The sequence below is a fragment of the Oncorhynchus gorbuscha genome, linkage group LG25 (assembly GCF_021184085.1).
Source record: "Oncorhynchus gorbuscha isolate QuinsamMale2020 ecotype Even-year linkage group LG25, OgorEven_v1.0, whole genome shotgun sequence".
NCBI lineage: Eukaryota > Metazoa > Chordata > Actinopteri > Salmoniformes > Salmonidae > Oncorhynchus > Oncorhynchus gorbuscha.
The window spans coordinates 22,167,351-22,185,745 of record NC_060197.1 but is presented as its reverse complement, the minus strand read 5'-3'; the positions used below and the strand labels follow the sequence as shown (position 1 = coordinate 22,185,745).

Sequence of the window (18,395 nt, the reverse complement as noted above, 5' to 3'; positions counted from 1 at the left end):
TCTAATATGGTCATACATTTGGCAGGAGGTTAGAAAGTGCAGCTCGGTTTTTCACCTAATTTTCTGGGCAGTAGGCACATAGCCTGTCTTCTCTTGAGAGCCATGCTCACACAATCTGAACATAGACAAAGCTTTTCTTCATTTTAGGTCAGTCACAGTGATCAGGTATTCTGCTACTGTTTATTCTTTGTTTAGGGCCAAACAACATTCTAGTTTGCTCAATTTTTGTGTTTATACTTTCCAATGTGTCAAGTGATTATCTTTTAGTTTTCTCATGATTTGGTTGGATCTAATTGTGTTGGGGCTCTGTGGGGTCTGTTTGTGTTTGTGAATAGAATCCCAGTACCAGCTACAGTAGCTGAGGGGACTCTTCTCTCTATAGGTGAGGGCTTTGTTATGGAACGTTTGAGAATTTCTTCCTTTTAGGTGGTTGTAGAATTGAATTGCTCTTTTCTGGACTTTGATAAATAGCGTGAATCGTCCTAATTCTGCTCTGCATGCATTATTTGGTGTTTTACATTGTACACAAAGGATGTTTTAGCAGAATTCTCCAATCAGAGTGTTAATTTGGTGTTTGTCCCATTTTGTGAATTACAACCATAGAGGGCAATGGGTTCTATAACTGATTCATGTATTTTTAGAATGTCACATTTTATGTTCCTTTTAACAGCATAAAAGACTCTTCTTGCCTTGTCCCGCAGATCGTTCGCATCTTTGTGGAAGTTACCTTTGGTGCTGATGTTTAGGTCGGAGTAGGTATAGATTTGTGTGTGCTCTAGGGCAACAATGTCTAGGTGGAATTTGTATTTGTGGTCCTGGCAACTGGACCTTTTTTGGAACACAATTATTTTTGTCGAACTGAGATGAACTGTCAGGGCCTACAAAAAAAACTAAAGCAGACCGGATTTCTCTCTCTCTCTCTCTGTCTCTCTCTCTCTCTCTCTCTCTCTCTCTCTCTCTCTCTCTCTCTCTCTCTCTCTCTCTCTCTCTCTCTCTCTCTCTCTCTCTCCCTCTCTCTCTGTCTCTCTCTCTCTCTCTCTCTCTCTCTCTCTCTCTCTCTCTCTCTCTCTCTCTCTCTGTTGTCTCTCTCTCTCTCTGTTCTCCCTCTCTCTCTGTTGTTCTCTCTCTCTCTCTCTCTCTCTCTCTCTCTCTCTCTCTCTCTCTCTCTCTCTCTCTGTTGTTCTCTCTCTCTCTATCTCTCTCTCTCTGTCATTCTCTCTCTCTCTCTCTTCTCTCTCTCTCTCTCTCTCTCTCTCTCTCTCTCTCTCTCTCTCTCTCTCTCTCTCTCTCTCTCTCTCGCTCGCTCTTCTCTCTCACTCTCTCTAACTCTGTCTCTCTCTACTCTCTCTCTGTCATTCTCTCTCTCGCTCTCCCTCTGTCGCTCTACTCTCTCACTCTCTATATCTCTGTCTCTCTCTACTCTCTGTCATTCTCTCTCTCGCTCTACTCTCTCACTCTCTCTAACTCTGTCTCTCTCTGCTCTCTCTCTCTGTCATCCTGCTGTTCTATCACTCTATCCCCAGAGGTCTCTGAGAGGAAGTGCCAGAGGGAGAGAAAGATCCAGCGAGGAGGATGCCAGGGCTTCTCTAAACAGGACATACTCTAACTAACCCCACCCGTCACCCGTCAGAGAACAACCCGCTGATCGGTTTGGCTGATCAACTCAGTAGTGTTTCATCCAAACATGCTTTGCCAAAGGTAGCCCACCGCCACCACTCATATTCCATGGGAGCTTGGAACCGATGCGCTTGAATGTTATGAAAACTCTTGCACCTATGCATTTGACCCAACGGGTTCATTTCCACGGTACCAGCGTTTCTCTAAACAGGACATACTCTAACATAACCCACCCATTATCTCCTAACATTGCCCCTCTCCTTTGCCACTGATGCCTTCTGGGTACAGTTTTTCTCCTGTGCTGTGCTTATTTAGTCGGATGTTATGCTAGATAACACTGTTGGCATACTGACTCTGTCAAGTGCCAATGGTAAGCTTCGGTACGATAGACTCCAAGATGATGGTTGGTGTCCTTCACTCTGACCCCGGTTGCCAGCTTAAACAGATTAAATTGTTGGCTAACAGTCCGATGATGGGTCGGCTATGGATACTGCCAACAAAGTGCCAACCATGTTCCAACAGAGCGCTGTCCTGTTCAGCTATGAGACCATAAAAGGCACAACAGCGGGTGTTACGAGAGCAAACAATTGTTCAAAAAATTCCAAACGATAGCGACTAGTTCCAAATCGCGGTTCCATATCAAGTCCTAGTTCAAAATATCAGTTCAAAATCAAGTCCAAATATCCAAATAGTCATGTCAACACAGCGCTGGCATATGCAGTATACACCCAGTATAGAAAACATAAAAATACCTGCTCTTTCCATGACATAGACTGACCAGGTGAATCCAGTTGAAAGCTACGATACCTTATTGATGTTACTTGTTACAGCAGGTTAAAGACAGGTTAAAGAAGGATTTTTAAGCTTTGCGACAATTCAGACATTGATTGTGTGTATGTATGCCATTCAGAGGGTAAATGGACAAGACAAAATATTTAATTGCCTTTGAACGGAGGATGGTAGTTGTAGGTTCCAGGCGCATCCGGGTGGTGTCAAGAACTGCAACGCTGCTGGGTTTTTCAACAGTTTCCCGTGTGTATCAAGAATGATCCACCATCCAAAGGGCATCCAGCCAACTCGACACAACTGTGGGAAGCATTGGAGTCAACATTGGCCAGCATCCCTGTGGAACACTTTCGACATCTTGTAGAGTTCGTGACCGATGAGTTGAGGCTGTGCTGAGGGCAAAAGGGGACCAAATGTTTGGTACACTCAGTGTATATGAAGGCTTCACAGATATTACAGTGGTATTGTCATACATTAGTGTGCACGAAAACAGAGTATTTCTTACATTTTTTGTTACCCTTTGTTACCAGAAAGATTGTAGCTTCCATCGATTTTAATTGTCTGCATCATTTCCAATCAACCCATATATTTTGTGTATATACTGTATATACAGTGGGCAAAAAAGTATTTAGTCAGCCACCAATTGTGCAAGTTCTCCCACTTAAAAAGATGAGAGAGGCCTGTAATTTTCATAATAGGTACACTTCAACTATGACAGACAAAATGAGAAACAAAAATCCAGAAAAAAACATTGTAGGATTTTTAATGAATTTATTTGCAAATTGTGGTGGGAAATAAGTATTTGGTCACCTACAAACAAGTAGGATTTCTGGCTTTCACAGACCTGTAACTTCTTCTTTAAGAGGCTCCTCTGTCCTCCACTCGTTACCTGCATCAATGGCACCTGTTTGAACTTGTTATCAGTATAAAAGACACCTGTCCACAACCTCAAACAGTCACACTCCAAACTCCACTATGGCCAAGACCAAAGAGCTGTCAAAGGACACCAGAAACAAAATTGTAGACCTGCACCAGGCTGAGAAGACTGAATCTGCAATAGGTAAGCAGCTTGGTTTGAAGAAATCAACTGTGGGAGCAATTATTAGGAAATGAAAGACATACAAGATCACTGATAATCTCCCTCGATCTGGGGCTCCACCTAAGAGCTCACCCCGTGGGGTCAAAATGATCGCAAGAACGGTGAGCAAAAATCCCAGAACCACACGGGGGGACCTAGTGAATGACCTGCAGAGAGCTGGGACCAAAGTAACGAAGCCTACCATCAGTAACACTACGTCGCCAGGGACTCAAATCCTGCAGTGCCAGTACATGTCCAGGCCTGTCTGAAGTTTGCTAGAGAGCATTTGGATGATCCAGAAGAAGATTGGGAGAATGTCATTATGGTCAGATGTTTGGAGGACAAAGAATGCTGAGTTGCATCCAAAGAACACCATACCTACTGTGAAGCATGGGGGTGTAAACATCCTGCTTTGGGGCTGTTTTTCTGCAAAGGGACCAGGACGACTGATCTGTTCTCTTTTGTTTGTTTTTAATCCCACCCTTCAGCTACCCTCAACCCTTCCCATCTATTTCTAAAGACCATCCAGTTTGATTTCTGTTTGCCATATATTTTTAACTGTGCTGGTGTACAAAAGTTCTGAACCTGTTCAGCAATTTATCCGATTTACACCAATTTATGCAATTTACACCAATTTAAATTGAATTTGAATTGTAACCTCTATTTACCACCACAAAGATGGCCGCCTGTTCACCCACTGTTGAACGTCAACTTCCATGATCATGTCTATTCTATTATCTCTGTCTCTGTGACTATAATTATAATTTAAAACAACAGATATTCCCATTCAAGTCAACACTCTCTGAAGTCTGGACCTCCAACCATCTTTGTGGTCACATTTGAAAGTTTGAAAGTTACAATTTTAGAACATTTATCAGCCAAACACGACAACTACCCTGTATTCAAGAGAATTTGTCTTCAAGAGAACACAAAAACCTCAGATGATGTAAAATATATGCAACATATGTAAATATGAAAAGTTTACACATTGACACATACACAAGTTTACACAAGTTTACACATTGACATTTATGTTAATGGTAAAAAAAAATGGTATTAAATAAATCAATCTCAACCATTTTTTTCCCTCTACCAGTAATGAAGAAATGTATGTCTCATTGTAGGGTTGAGTATGCAAAGAGGATCAACTTTGAACACTGTTCTCTCTTGAATGTTTTGGCATTCAGGTCCACAAAGTAACTTTGTGAGCACTTCCACATTGGACAAATACTGTATGAATGGAATGTTTTGTTCAAACCATAAGGGGTGCTGTCAAAAATGTGTGTGCACCCTCTCTGATAGAGGGTCATGACCGAGGTCTGTTACTGACAGTGTATACATTCAGAGAAAACATTATGGAATCAGATCAATTATGATCGCTTAACCTCTAAAAGAAACCGGTATTTATATGCCTATTCATTCAATAGATCATGTGTAGTAATCTAGTCATAGTCAGAGGTCTCCTTACAGTTAGATTGACTGGACATTAAAGAGAATGACTTATTTATACGTCTTCTTAGAATATGTCTTTAGCTATTGTGTGTGTGTGTGTGTGTGTGTGTGTGTGTGTGTGTGTGTGTGTGTGTGTGTGTGTGTGTGTGTGTGTGTGTGTGTGTGTGTGTGTGTGTGTGTGTGTGTGTGTGTGTGTGTGTGTGTGTGTGTGTGTGTGTGTGTGTGTGTGTGTGGAATTCAGACAAATGTATTTAATTCTGTCTGATGAAGTTGGCTCTATCAAAGTGTTCTAAGTTCAACTTGGAATTCAATTTTCCTGTTCTAATCTTAATACCAGACCAAAGAACAGAATTAAAGCTACAGTCTGCAATTCGAAAATTCAACAAATGTGTAAAATCGGTAAGGAAGTGAATTGACCGTTGAACAGATTCCCAACCAGATCACAGACTGTAGCTTTAAGCTCATTCCATGCTCACAATAAAATGGCCCCTGACCTCAGAGCAGCAGTTCTTTTTGACTTAGAAAAGAGTAGGGAGCGAGAGAAAGAAAAAGTCTAAATCCATCTTTAATAAGATTGAATTATATCCAATTAAAATAGTTAGGGCACAGAGAGTCTTGTTTTCACACTCTTAGAAAAAATGGTTATCAAATTATTCCTTTAGGAGGGTTTTACATGGAAGGCTGGTAGAGAGTAATACTAGAAAACATTCCATTTATAATTGAGCAAGTGGCTCAGTTAGTTGGGTGGGGTTGATTCAAGAATAGGCCAAATGGGATGTGTTAAGTCCCTTTTTAAAAGCATAGTCTTCTAGTTGACCATGCTCTACACCTACATTACCTATCAATGATTTATGAATGACAATGACTAGAGACCAATGCACACTATATAATCAGACCATAGGGCAGGTTGACAGCTTCAAGTTCCCTGGTGTCAACATCACCAACAAACTAGAATTGTCCAAACACACCAAGACAGTCGTAAAAGTATTTGGCAGGGTCCTCAGATCCTCAAAGGGTTCTACAGCTGCAACATCGAGAGCATCCTGACTGGTTGCATCACTGCCTGGTACGGCAACTGCTCAGCCTCCGACCGCAAGGCACTACAGAGGGTAGTGCATACGGCCCAGTACGTCACTGGGGCCAAGCTGCCTGCCATCCAGGACCTCTACACCAGGCGGTGTCAGAGGAAGGCCCTAAAAATGGTCAATGACCCCAGCCACCCCAGTCATAGACTGTTCTCTCTACTACCGCATGGCAAGCGGTACCGGAGTGCCATGTCTAGGACAAAAAGGCTTCTCAACAGCTTTTACCCCCAAGCCATGAGACTCCTGAATAGGTCATCAAATGGCTCCCCGGACTATTTGCATTGTGTCCCGCCACATAATAATTTCAAACCTTGCTTACATTTGTATACGATCATAAGTTTCTTTCTACAATGCGTGGCAATATTTGGGAACAGATTTCTTAAATTAAAATCAATTGGAGCTGATTTCCTAGTGTTTTTAGTCTTTTATGTCCAGCAACAAAAAATATATATACACTTGTCGGGCCAAATAATACCACACGCGGGCCAAATATGGCCTGCGGGCTGCCAGTTGGGGAACCCTACTATAGGGATATCAGATCGTACAATGAGTGACGGACAGGAACAGGAAGAGATAGGTAGAAGTCAAAGGTAAAAAGGTCATCAGAGAGGCAGACCAAATATGGTCTATTATATTGACAAGAAATTCAAGTGACCGCTCTAACATTGGAAATACATTTCCTCAAAGATGGAAGGCAGGCTGGAGGAGGTGTGACCATTCTAGCCAGTGAGATGGCAGATACGTGTGTGAACAACAAGTCATAGAGCTAGATAGAGGACTCATCTTTGTATCTGTGTCATTATAACATATGTGACAGCATGGACAGCGCCACTAAGGTTATCTCCATTTTAAAGTAGTCAATTTTCTATTTTTCTTTCTTTCACTCTCTCGGAGGACCTGAGCCCTAGGACCATGCCCCAGGACTACCTGACATGATGACTCCTTGCTGTCCCCAGTCCACCTGGCTGTGCTGCTGCTCCAGTTTCAACTGTTCTGCCTTATTATTATTCGACCATGCTGGTCATTTATGAACATTTTAATATCTTGGCCATGTTCTGTTATAATCTCCACCCAGCACAGCCAGAAGAGGACTGGCCACCCGACATATGCTCTCTCTAATTCTCTCTTTCTTTTTCTCTCTCTGAGGACCTGAGCCCCAGAACCATGCCCCAGGACTACCTGACATGATGACTCCTTGCTGTCCCCAGTCCACCTGGCTGTGCTGCTACTCCAGTTTCAACTGTTCTGCCTTATTATTATACGACCATGCTGGTCATTTATGAACATTTGAACATCTTGGCCATGTTCTGTTATAATCTCCACCCGGCACAGCCAGAAGAGGACTGGCCACCCCACATAGCCTGGTTTCTCTCTAGGTTTCTTCCTAGGTTTTGGCCTTTCTAGGGAGTTTTTCCTAGCCACCGTGCTTCAACACCTGCATTGCTTGCTGTTTGGGGTTTTAGGCTGGGTTTCTGTACAGCACTTTGAGATATCAGCTGATGTACGAAGGGCTATATAAATACATTTGATTTGATTTGATTGGATAAGTCCTTTATCTACCTCTATGAAAACAGGCACAACACCGATATGAAGTAGTTTTTTTTCAAAGTTGCCAAAATGCCATGTGCGTCCACTTATATCAGTGCATTCGTATCCACCTAAGCATTACATGCTTCTATTCAATCAAATAAGCCTCACGTAGCAAATTAGCAATTACATTTTGTGTTGACCAAATTCGACACTCTCTCCATACAAAAATTCCTCACATCGTAGGCTTCTTTTCACCTCTTCCTCTATGGTGCCACAGACCCGGATGGCCATCCATCTTGTGATAAAAGCTACAGAGAGACGGGCGCTATTTTGTGTCCAGTGTGAATTCCTCCATTGGGAATAGAGAGGAAGGGGGAAACTGGCGGAGACGGGGCTTTGATGTTGAGCCTGCTGACTATGGGCGTCCAAACAGGTCTTAAGTAAAGTACAGCACGTGAAGTATTTGTACTCGGTTTCTGACTTGTGAGTCAGAAACCGTCAATAATTTAGTTGCTGTGCACCTCTCAGGATCAAAGAAATGCTTCTGGGTGGCTCACCATCCAACCAAGAACAAGAACAAATGATTGAGCAAAGAGATACTCAACCTCTCTTTGATGATAATAGAAGTCCAATATAAGGATGCTTCTTCAAAACTCCTGTCTCAGGACAAAGACTAAATGAAATACAATATTTACCTTAGCAACAAACCGTTTATAAGTATTACCAGATGAACTCTTTAAAAAAAGTGTTATCTAGAACCTAAAAGGGTTCTTCTACTGTCCCCATAGGAATAATCTTTGCCCCTTTTGGTTCCAGGTAGAACCCTGGGTCAAGATAGAACCATTTTGGGTTCCATGTACAACCCTTTCTACAGGGTTGTAGGGAAAGTCAAAGAACAATTTCGGAGTGTATGGTACACTATCGCACACTACAGAGACACTGGGACTGAGTGTTCAGAAGGCAGAGACTCATCGCTCACACACACACACTAACACACCCACACTGGGACTGAGTGTTCAGAAGGCAGAGACTCATCGCTCACACACACACACTAACACACCCACACTGGGACTGAGTGTTCTGAAGGCAGAGACTCATCGCTCACACACACACACACTAACACACCCACACTGGGACTGAGTGTTCAGAAGGCAGAGACTCATCGCTCACACACACACACACACACACACACACTAACACACCCACACTGGGACTGAGTGTTCAGAAGGCAGAGAGACACTGGAAGAACGTACAGTACTGTAGCCCGCTGTGATGCTGTGTTAGCGTGTATGTGCAGATCCGTGTGTGCTTGCATGCATATGTGTGTGCATTTTTGTGTGTGTGTGTGCGTGTGCGTGCGCGTGCGTGAGCGTGCGTGCGCGTGCGTGCGTGTGTGTGTACGGGTCTCTCTCTGTGTGTGTGTGTGTGTGTGTGTGTGTGTGTGTGTGTGTGTGTGTGTGTGTGTGTGTGTGTGTGTGTGTGTGTGTGTGTGTGTGTGTGTGTGTGTGTGTGTGTGTGTGTGTGTGTGTGTGTGTGTGTGTGTGTGTACGGGTCTCTCTGTGTGTGTGTGTGTGTGTGTGTGTGTGTGTGTGTGTGTGTGTGTGTGTGTGTGTGTGTGTGTGTGTGCGTGCGTGCGTGCGTGCGTGCGTGCGTGCGTGTGCGTGTGTGTACGGGTCTCTCTCTGGGTGTTGTTTGTGTGTCCTGGGACAAACTCCTTCAGATAAATCTAGAGACGGGTGAGTCAAGCAAACACAAGGAGATATGTACCCAAGACGTTTTCCACAGTAGCACTCCAGAAGAGTAATGTCTCTGTTGATGTGTGTGTGTGCGTATGTGTGTGTGTGTGTGCGTGTTAGCACTAAATCAAGAAGAGGTATCCAGCCCAGTAGAGTCGTACATTTGAGTAGATGGTTGATTTATTGACGTCAGCTGGTAGGAATATTTTTCAAACATCAACTTTTCCTTCCTCTTTTCCTACCTCTTGAGAGATTCCTCCGTCTCTTTCTCCCTCTCTCCATCCGGCTCCACTGCCACGTTTTCTCAGGGTGACAGGAAGGTAGATTTACTCTCATTTCAATTTGAGAAAGTATTCAGTGGGGTGACTCTGGCCCAAAGCCAACTAATCTAGACATTACAGTAATGTAGCACATAGTATAGTACATAGTATAGTACATAGTACAGCTTTGAGTTTTCTTCTGATACCATAAATAGAGTTGGAAGAGAGCAGTGAATACAAACAAATAGACCACCTGGTTAGATTACTATGTCCACTTCGGTTAGGAGGGCAATCAATATTATGTTGCATTATGTCAATATGATTGTAGGCCTATTATGTTGTCAACACTGAAAGACATTACGTAGCTATTAGATAGCGAGAGAGATTATCCCGTAACACAATTAGAAAGCAACTTGATTGTCTGAGAGAATAAACACAGCGAACAAGCGTAAGAAGCAGAAGAAACAGGAAGTGAGACGGTTGCTGTCCATCCATTAAATGAGTAGGATTGCAATCACGCCAAAGAAGGGATGCATACGGTACAGTATCCTTCTCACTCGTCTTCCTTGCATAATGCCACTTCCCTTCTCCCACCTCGACCCCTCACTCCCCCCCTCTTTCCATACTCCATCTTTCCCTCCGCCTCACTCCCTTCACTCCGGCATCTCCGCCTGTCCCTTCTTCCACCACTCCCTTCACCCGACACCATCCCACCTCTCTCTCTCTCTTTATCTCTCTCACGCTTTCCCTCTGTCTCCTTCCCTCCACCTCTCTCCTACTCTCTCCATCCTTCCCTTCCTCCCCACTTCCTTCCATTAGCATATGGTGCTCATTATACTGTTGAGCATCCAAGACGTTAGGCAATATCCTAACCACCAGCAACGGACGTCAAATATTGACACGCGCACACGCACACACACGCACACACACGCACACACACGCACACACACACACACACACACACACACACACACACACACACACACACACACACACACACACACACACACACACACACACACACACACACACACACACACACACACACACACACACACACAATTCCATATTGAACGTTTAGTGCATACCAATAAAAACAGCAGATTATTGCAGAGTGAAAAACAATACTCCATCTTGATGGATTTAGCTATGGCAGATTACTGGTTAATCTAGAAACAACACGTCTCAGCGGTAAAGTATCTGTCTGTCTGTCTGCCAGGAAGAATACTATGTGTGTTGTAATCCCCGGGTTAAATGACGCTCTAAGACAGATGCTCCAGACACAAATCTAAAAAGAACCCTTACAAAAGAAGATTGCAGTCAGAGTGCAGTCCAAAACAAAAACAAAAACCTTTTACTGCAGTCATTTTGCAGTGTGATCGCAGTTACAGTGCAGTATGACTGCAGCTATTCTGCTATTACTGTGTCCAAAATACCACAGTCGACTGGCATTGTATGTCAATGGTGGAAGGTTGAGGGTTAGACAAACACACATAAACTCTTGAAGAAAGTGAAGGGACTTCACGAGTCAGGGATGAGCTGTATGTGACGATGTGAGAGGATTACTTTCAGAAGGGGCATCGTTTCATCCCCTCTCCGCAACGAGCGGTGGCATGCGGTCATTCACTTCACTGAACCATAAATACATGAATGAGTTCATATCATTGGCCCTCCCTCAGGTTGTTAAAACACTAGTAAACACAAACTACTACTATGCATCCCATGAAGTCGGAAGCTTACATACACTTAGGTTGGAGTCAGTAAAACTCATTTTTCAACCACTCCACAAATTTCTTGTTAACAAACTATAGTTTGGCAAGTCGGTTAGGACATCTACTTTGTGCATGACAGAAATAATTTTTCCAACAATTGTTTACAGGCAGATTATTTCACATAATTCCAGTGGGTCAGAAGTTTACATACACTAAGTTGACTGTGCCATTAAACAGCTTGGGAAATTCCACAAAAGTATGTCATGGCTTTAGAAACTTCTGATAGGCTAATTGACATCATTTGAGTCAATTGGAGATGTACCTGTGGATGTATTTCAAGGCTTACCTTCTAACTCAGTGCCTCTTTGCTTGACATAATGGGAAAATCAAAAGAAATCAGCCAAGACCTCAGAAAATAAATTGTAGACCTCCACAAGTCTGGTTCATGATGACCATTGTTATGTTTGGAGGAAAAGGGGGAGGCTTGCAAGCCGAAGAACACCATCCCAACCGTGAAGCACGGGGGAGGCAGCATCATGTTGTGGGGGTGCTTTGCTGCAGGAGGGTCTGGTGCACTTCACAAAATAGATGGCTTCATGAGGGAGGAAAATTATGTGGGTACATTGAAGCAACATCTCAAGACATCAGTCAGCAAGTTAAAGCTTGGTCGCAAATGCGTCTTCCAAATGGACAATGACCCTAAGCATACTTTGAAAGTTGTGGCAAAATGGCTTAAGGAAAATAGTGGCCATCACAAAGCCCTGACCTCAATCCTATAGAAAATTTGTGGGCAGACCTGAAAAAGCGTGTGTGAGCATGGAGGCCTACAAACCTGACTCAGTTACACCAGCTCTGTTAGCAGGAATGGGCCAAAATGCACCCAACTTATTGTGGGAAGCTTGTGGAAGGCTACCCGAAACGTTTGTTAAACAATTTTAAGGCAATGCTACTAAATACTAATTGAGTGTATGTAAACTTCTGACCCACTGGAAATGTGATGACAGAAACAAAAGCTGAAATAAATCATTCTCTCTACTATTCACATTCTTAAAATTAAGTTGTGATCCTAACTGACCTAAGACAGGGAATTTTTACTAGGAATTGTCAGGAATTGTGAAAAACTGAGTTTAGATGTATTTGGCTAAGGTGTATGTAAACTTCCGACTTCAACTGTATATACTTTAAATACATTAACCTTAATGTAAAATGACTTAAGTTACTGTATATTTCACTGTATTGATATAGTAATATAAAACCCCTTGTCCTACTTCTATAAACACACAAACACAAGCTGCAAAAGCTCCTCTCCTTTCAATATTACTGTAACATGGCGGTTAGCACTAAATGCACAACGTAAGAATGACGGTGAGAAGTTCAGTCATTCACAATTGCCAGCAATATAGTAATATTGTTCCAAAGGTCGACTAAAGTGACCCTGAACTGAAGTTTATTGAGCTCAATTGAGCAAAGAGCCATAAGGAAACGAGACCAAAGGGAACATGATCAAGGTGCGCTGAATGAAGTGTACTGAGTAAGGAGGACAAACATAGCCTTATTCCAAATGGCACCTTATTCTCTATGTAGTGCACTACTTTTGGTTGAAAGTGTGGCACGCACACACACACACACAGAAACACATACATGTGCATGCACCCGCACACACACACACAGACTTACCACGTAGTAGAACTGCATGTCCTGCCGCACAGGCTGCTCCATCTGCATCACTGAAGAAGATATTCCATCAGTGACTAAAAACCTTTTTTTTCTTCTCCTCAGAGAGGGGACCGAGGTGTGCCTCCTTGACTCTCTTCTCTTTAGCGCTCCTCTCTTTCCTATCCTCTCCTTCTCTCAATGCTTAGACAGTAACTGTTGATGTGTAGAGTTGTCCATCAGTCAAGAGACAGCTTGAGCCCAGTACGAGGTTGTTGTTGTGTGGTCCCCCCCCCTCTCTCTCTCTCTCTCTCTCTCTCTCTCTCTCTCTCTCTCTCTCTCTCTCTCTCTCTGAAGATAGCGCTCAGTTCTTCCTGTGCCGGCTGATGTTGTGGCCGCTGGATGTGTGTGTGAGAGAGAAAGAGTGTGTGTGTATGTGTGTTCTGTGACAGATAACGCACTGTGCGCTCTTTGCTGTCAGAAACAGGAAACGTGGAGTTTGGCAGTTTAGCCCTGGGGCGTGCGTTCTTGTCAGTCTGTCCTACTGTCCATATGTGTGTGTGTCTGTGTGTGTCTGTGTGTGCTTGCGTGCGTGCGCGAGTGAGACGGAGTTGGTAATCACTTTTAGCCTACTGAACCCTGATAAATAGTAATACACACACACACGGATCAACTTCCGACCTGCGTAACCTCAGGTAATCTATAATGTTTTGTCATTTGTGTTATACCATATTTTTACACACTGGCACACATACAGTGGGGCAAAAAAAGTATTTAGTCAGCCACCAATTGTGCAAGTTCTCCCACTTAAAAAGATGAGAGAGGCCTGTAATTTTCATCATAGGTACACTTCAACTATGACAGACAAAATGAGGGGGAAAAAAATCCGGAAAATCACATTCTAGGATTTTTAATGAATTTATTTGCAAATTATGGTGGAAAATAAGTATTTGGTCAATAACAAAAGTTTATCTCAATACTTTGTTATATACCCTTTGTTGGCAATGACAGAGGTCAAACGTTTTCTGTAAGTCTTCACAAGGTTTTCACACACTGTTGCTGGTATTTTGGCCCATTCCTCCATGCAGATCTCCTCTAGAGCAGTGATGTTTTGGAGCTGTTGCTGGGCAACACAGACTTTCAACTCCCTCCAAAGATTTTCTATGGGGTTGAGATCTGGAGGTTGGCTAGGCCACTCCAGGACCTTGAAATGTTTCTTACGAAGCCACTCCTGTGTTGCCAGGGCGGTGTGTTTGGGATCATTGTCATGCTGAAAGAACCAGCCATGTTTCATCTTCAATGCCCTTGCTGATGGAAGTAGGTTTTCTCTCAAAATCTCACGATACATGGCCCCATTCATTCTTTCCTTTACACGGATCAGTCGTCCTGGTCCCTTTGCAGAAAAACAGCCCCAAAGCATGATGTTTCCACCCCCATGCTTCACAGTAGGTATGGTATTCTTTGGATGCAACTCAGCATTCTTTGACCTCCAAACACGACAAGTTTTTACCAAAAAGTTATATTTTGGTTTCATCTGACCATATGACATTCTCCCAATCTTCTTCTGGGTCATCCAAATGCCTTCTAGCAAACTTCCGATGGGCCTGGACATGTACTGGCTTAAACAGGGGGACACGTCTGGCACTGCAGGATTTGAGTCCCTGGCGGCGTAGTGTGTTACTGATGGTAGGCTTTGTTACTTTGGTCCCAGCTCTCTGCAGGTCATTCACTAGGTTCCCCCTTGTGGTTCTGGGATTTTTGCTCACCGTTCTTGTGATCATTTTGACCCCACGGGGTGAGATCTTGCGTAGAGCCCCAGATCGAGGGAGATTGGTCTTGTATGTCTTCCATTTCCTAATAAATTGTTCAAACCAAGCTGCTTACCTATGGCAGATTCAGTCTTCCCAGCCTGGTGCAGGCCTACAATTTTGTTTCTGGTGTCCTTTGACAGCTCTTTGGTCTTGGCCATAGTGGAGTTTGAAGTGTGACTGTGAGGTTGTAGACAGGTGTCTTTTATACTGATAACAAGTTCAAACAGGTGCCATTAATACAGGTAACAAGTGGAGGACAGAGGAGCCTCTTATAGAAGATGTTACAGATCTGTGAGAGCCAGATATCTTGCTTGTTTGTAGGTGACCAAATACTTATTTTCCACCATAATTTGTAAATAAATTCATTAAAAATCCTACAATGTGATTTTCTGGATTTTTTTCCCTCATTTTGTCTGTCATAGTTAAAGTGTACCTATTTTTGCATATCCTGTTCCTTGGAAAGTGAGGTCACGGCCAGGGTCTGCCATTCAATAGCGAGGATTGAGAACTCGGTTACTGGACCAACGCTCTAACCACTAGGCTACCTGCCGCTATGGTCATGTATAACATATGTTTTTTTATTTTGACTGAGAACACTTTCGTCATACAGGAGGGATTTTCAACATTCAACATTCCAACTGCTGCCAATTCCATGGAATTTGAATTCTAGGATCAGGACTGCATCAATGAAAGTGTAGAAACTTTTAGATCCAGTGAGATGTCATTGAGTGATATTTCCACTAGGTGTCAACAGACTCCAGTAGGTTCTTACAGCGAGGGCCATAGTGCTCAGATGCATGTATGTCCCAAACGGTACCATTTTCCCTATGTGGTGCACTACTTTTGACCTGAGCCCATAGGATTCTGGTCAAAAGTAGAGCACTATGTAGAGAATAGGGTGCCATTTGGGATGAACCCTATGTTACGTAAGTTTGTTTTGGATTTTAATAATGAGCTGTCTCTGTGGAACTCAGTTTATTAAAGAAATACCCTCCCTCTAGTTATACATTTAAATCTGAGCGAAACGCAGACTACCACCACTAACACAGTCTGAAATACAGGCACACTACCACCACTACACAGTCTGAAATACAGGCACACTACCACCACTACACAGTCTGAAATACAGGCACACTACCAGGCTGCTGAGTGGAGGGTGAATCATAGTACTGCCTGGAATGGAGTCAATGGGATGGTATCAAGCACATAAGAACCACATGTTCGATACCATTCCATTGACTCGATTACAGCCATTATTATGAGCCGTCGTCCCCTCAGCAGCCTCCACTGGTGCAAAGTCTGAAATACAGACACACTCCCACCACTACACAAGACTACAGTCTGAAATAAAAATACACACTACCACCACAACAAGACTACACAGTTTGAAATACAGGCACACTCCCACCACTACACAAGACTACACAGTCTGAAATAAAAATACACACTACCACCACAACAAGACTACACAGTTTGAAATACAGGCACACTCCCACCACTACACAAGACTACACAGTCTGAAATAAAAATACACACTACCACCACAACAAGACTACACAGTTTGAAATACAGGCACACTCCCACCACTACACAAGACTACACAGTCTGAAATAAAAAGACACACTACCACCACAACAAGACTACACAGTTTGAAATACAGGCACACTACCACCACTACACAAGACTACACTGTTTGAAATACAGACTTCCACCGCTACACAAGTCTTAAATACAGACTACCACCACAACACAAGTCTTAAATACAGACACACTACCACCACTACACAAGACTACACAGTCTGAAATAAAAAGACACACTACCACCACAACAAGAATACACTGTTTGAAATACAGGCACACTACCACCACTACACAAGACTACACTGTTTGAAATACAGACTTCCACCGCTACACAAGTCTTAAATACAGACTACCACCACAACACAAGTCTTAAATACAGACACACTACCACCACAGCAGAAGACTACACTGTTTGAAATACAGACTACCACCACTACACAAGTCTGAAATACAGGCACACTACCACCACTACACAAGACTACACTGTTTGAAATACAGACTACCACCACAACACAAGTCTTAAATACAGACACACTACCACCACAGCAGAAGACTACACTGTTTGAAATACAGACTTCCACCGCTACACAAGTCTTAAATACATACACACTACCACCACAGCAGAAGACTACACTGTTTGAAATACAGACTACCACCACAACACAAGTCTTAAATACAGACACACTACCACCACAGCAGAAGACTACACTGTTTGAAATACAGACTTCCACCGCTACACAAGTCTTAAATACAGACACACTACCACCACAGCAGAAGACTACACTGTTTGAAATACAGACTTCCACCGCTACACAAGTCATAAATACAGACTACCACCACAACACAAGTCTTAAATACAGACACACTACCACCACAGCAGAAGACTACACTGTTTGAAATACAGGCACACTCCCACCACTACACAAGACTACACAGTCTGAAATAAAAAGACACACTACCACCACAACAAGACTACACAGTTTGAAATACAGGCACACTACCACCACTACACAAGACTACACTGTTTGAAATACAGACTTCCACCGCTACACAAGTCTTAAATACAGACTACCACCACAACACAAGTCTTAAATACAGGCACACTACCACCACTGCACAAGACTACACTGTTTGAAATACAGACTTCCACCGCTACACAAGTCTTAAATACAGACTACCACCACAACACAAGTCTTAAATACATACACACTACCACCACAGCAGAAGACTACACTGTTTGAAATACAGACTTCCACCTCTACACAAGTCTTAAATACAGACTACCACCACAACACAAGTCTTAAATACAGACATACTACCACCACAGCAGAAGACTACACTGTTTGAAATACAGACTACCACCACTACACAAGTCTGAAATACAGGCACACTACCACCACTACACAAGACTACACTGTTTGAAATACAGACTACCACCACTACACAAGTCTTAAATACAGGCACACTACCACCACTACATAAGACTACACTGTTTGAAATACAGACTACCACCACTACACAAGTCTGAAATACAGGCACACTACCACCACTACACAAGACTACACTGTTTGAAATACAGACTACCACCACCACACAAGTCTGAAATACAGCCCACTACCACCACTACACAAGACTACACTGTTTGAAATACAGACTACCACCACTACACAAGTCTGAAATACAGGCACACTACCACCACTACACAAGACTACACTGTTTGAAATACAGACTACCACCACAACACAAGTCTTAAATACAGACACACTACCACCACAGCAGAAGACTACACTGTTTGAAATACAGGCACACTCCCACCACTACACAAGACTACACAGTCTGAAATAAAAAGACACACTACCACCACAACAAGACTACACTGTTTGAAATACAGACTTCCACCGCTACACAAGTCTTAAATACAGACTACCACCACAACACAAGTCTTAAATACAGACACACTACCACCACAGCAGAAGACTACACTGTTTGAAATACAGACTACCACCACTACACAAGTCTGAAATACAGGCACACTACCACCACTACACAAGACTACACTGTTTGAAATACAGACTACCACCACTACACAAGTCT

General features: G+C 43.0%; 1 pseudogene across 1 annotated transcript in view; it reads right to left on the bottom strand.

The window, feature by feature from the left end:
- Positions 1 to 13,248, bottom strand: part of LOC124013637 — a 92,581-nt pseudogene extending 79,333 nt beyond the window's left edge. Inside the window, exon 1 of the transcript XR_006834905.1 lies at positions 12,934 to 13,248. The product of XR_006834905.1 is annotated as a rho GTPase-activating protein 6-like (transcript). The remainder of the gene's footprint in view (positions 1 to 12,933) is intronic.
- Positions 13,249 to 18,395: the final 5,147 nt, after the last annotated feature.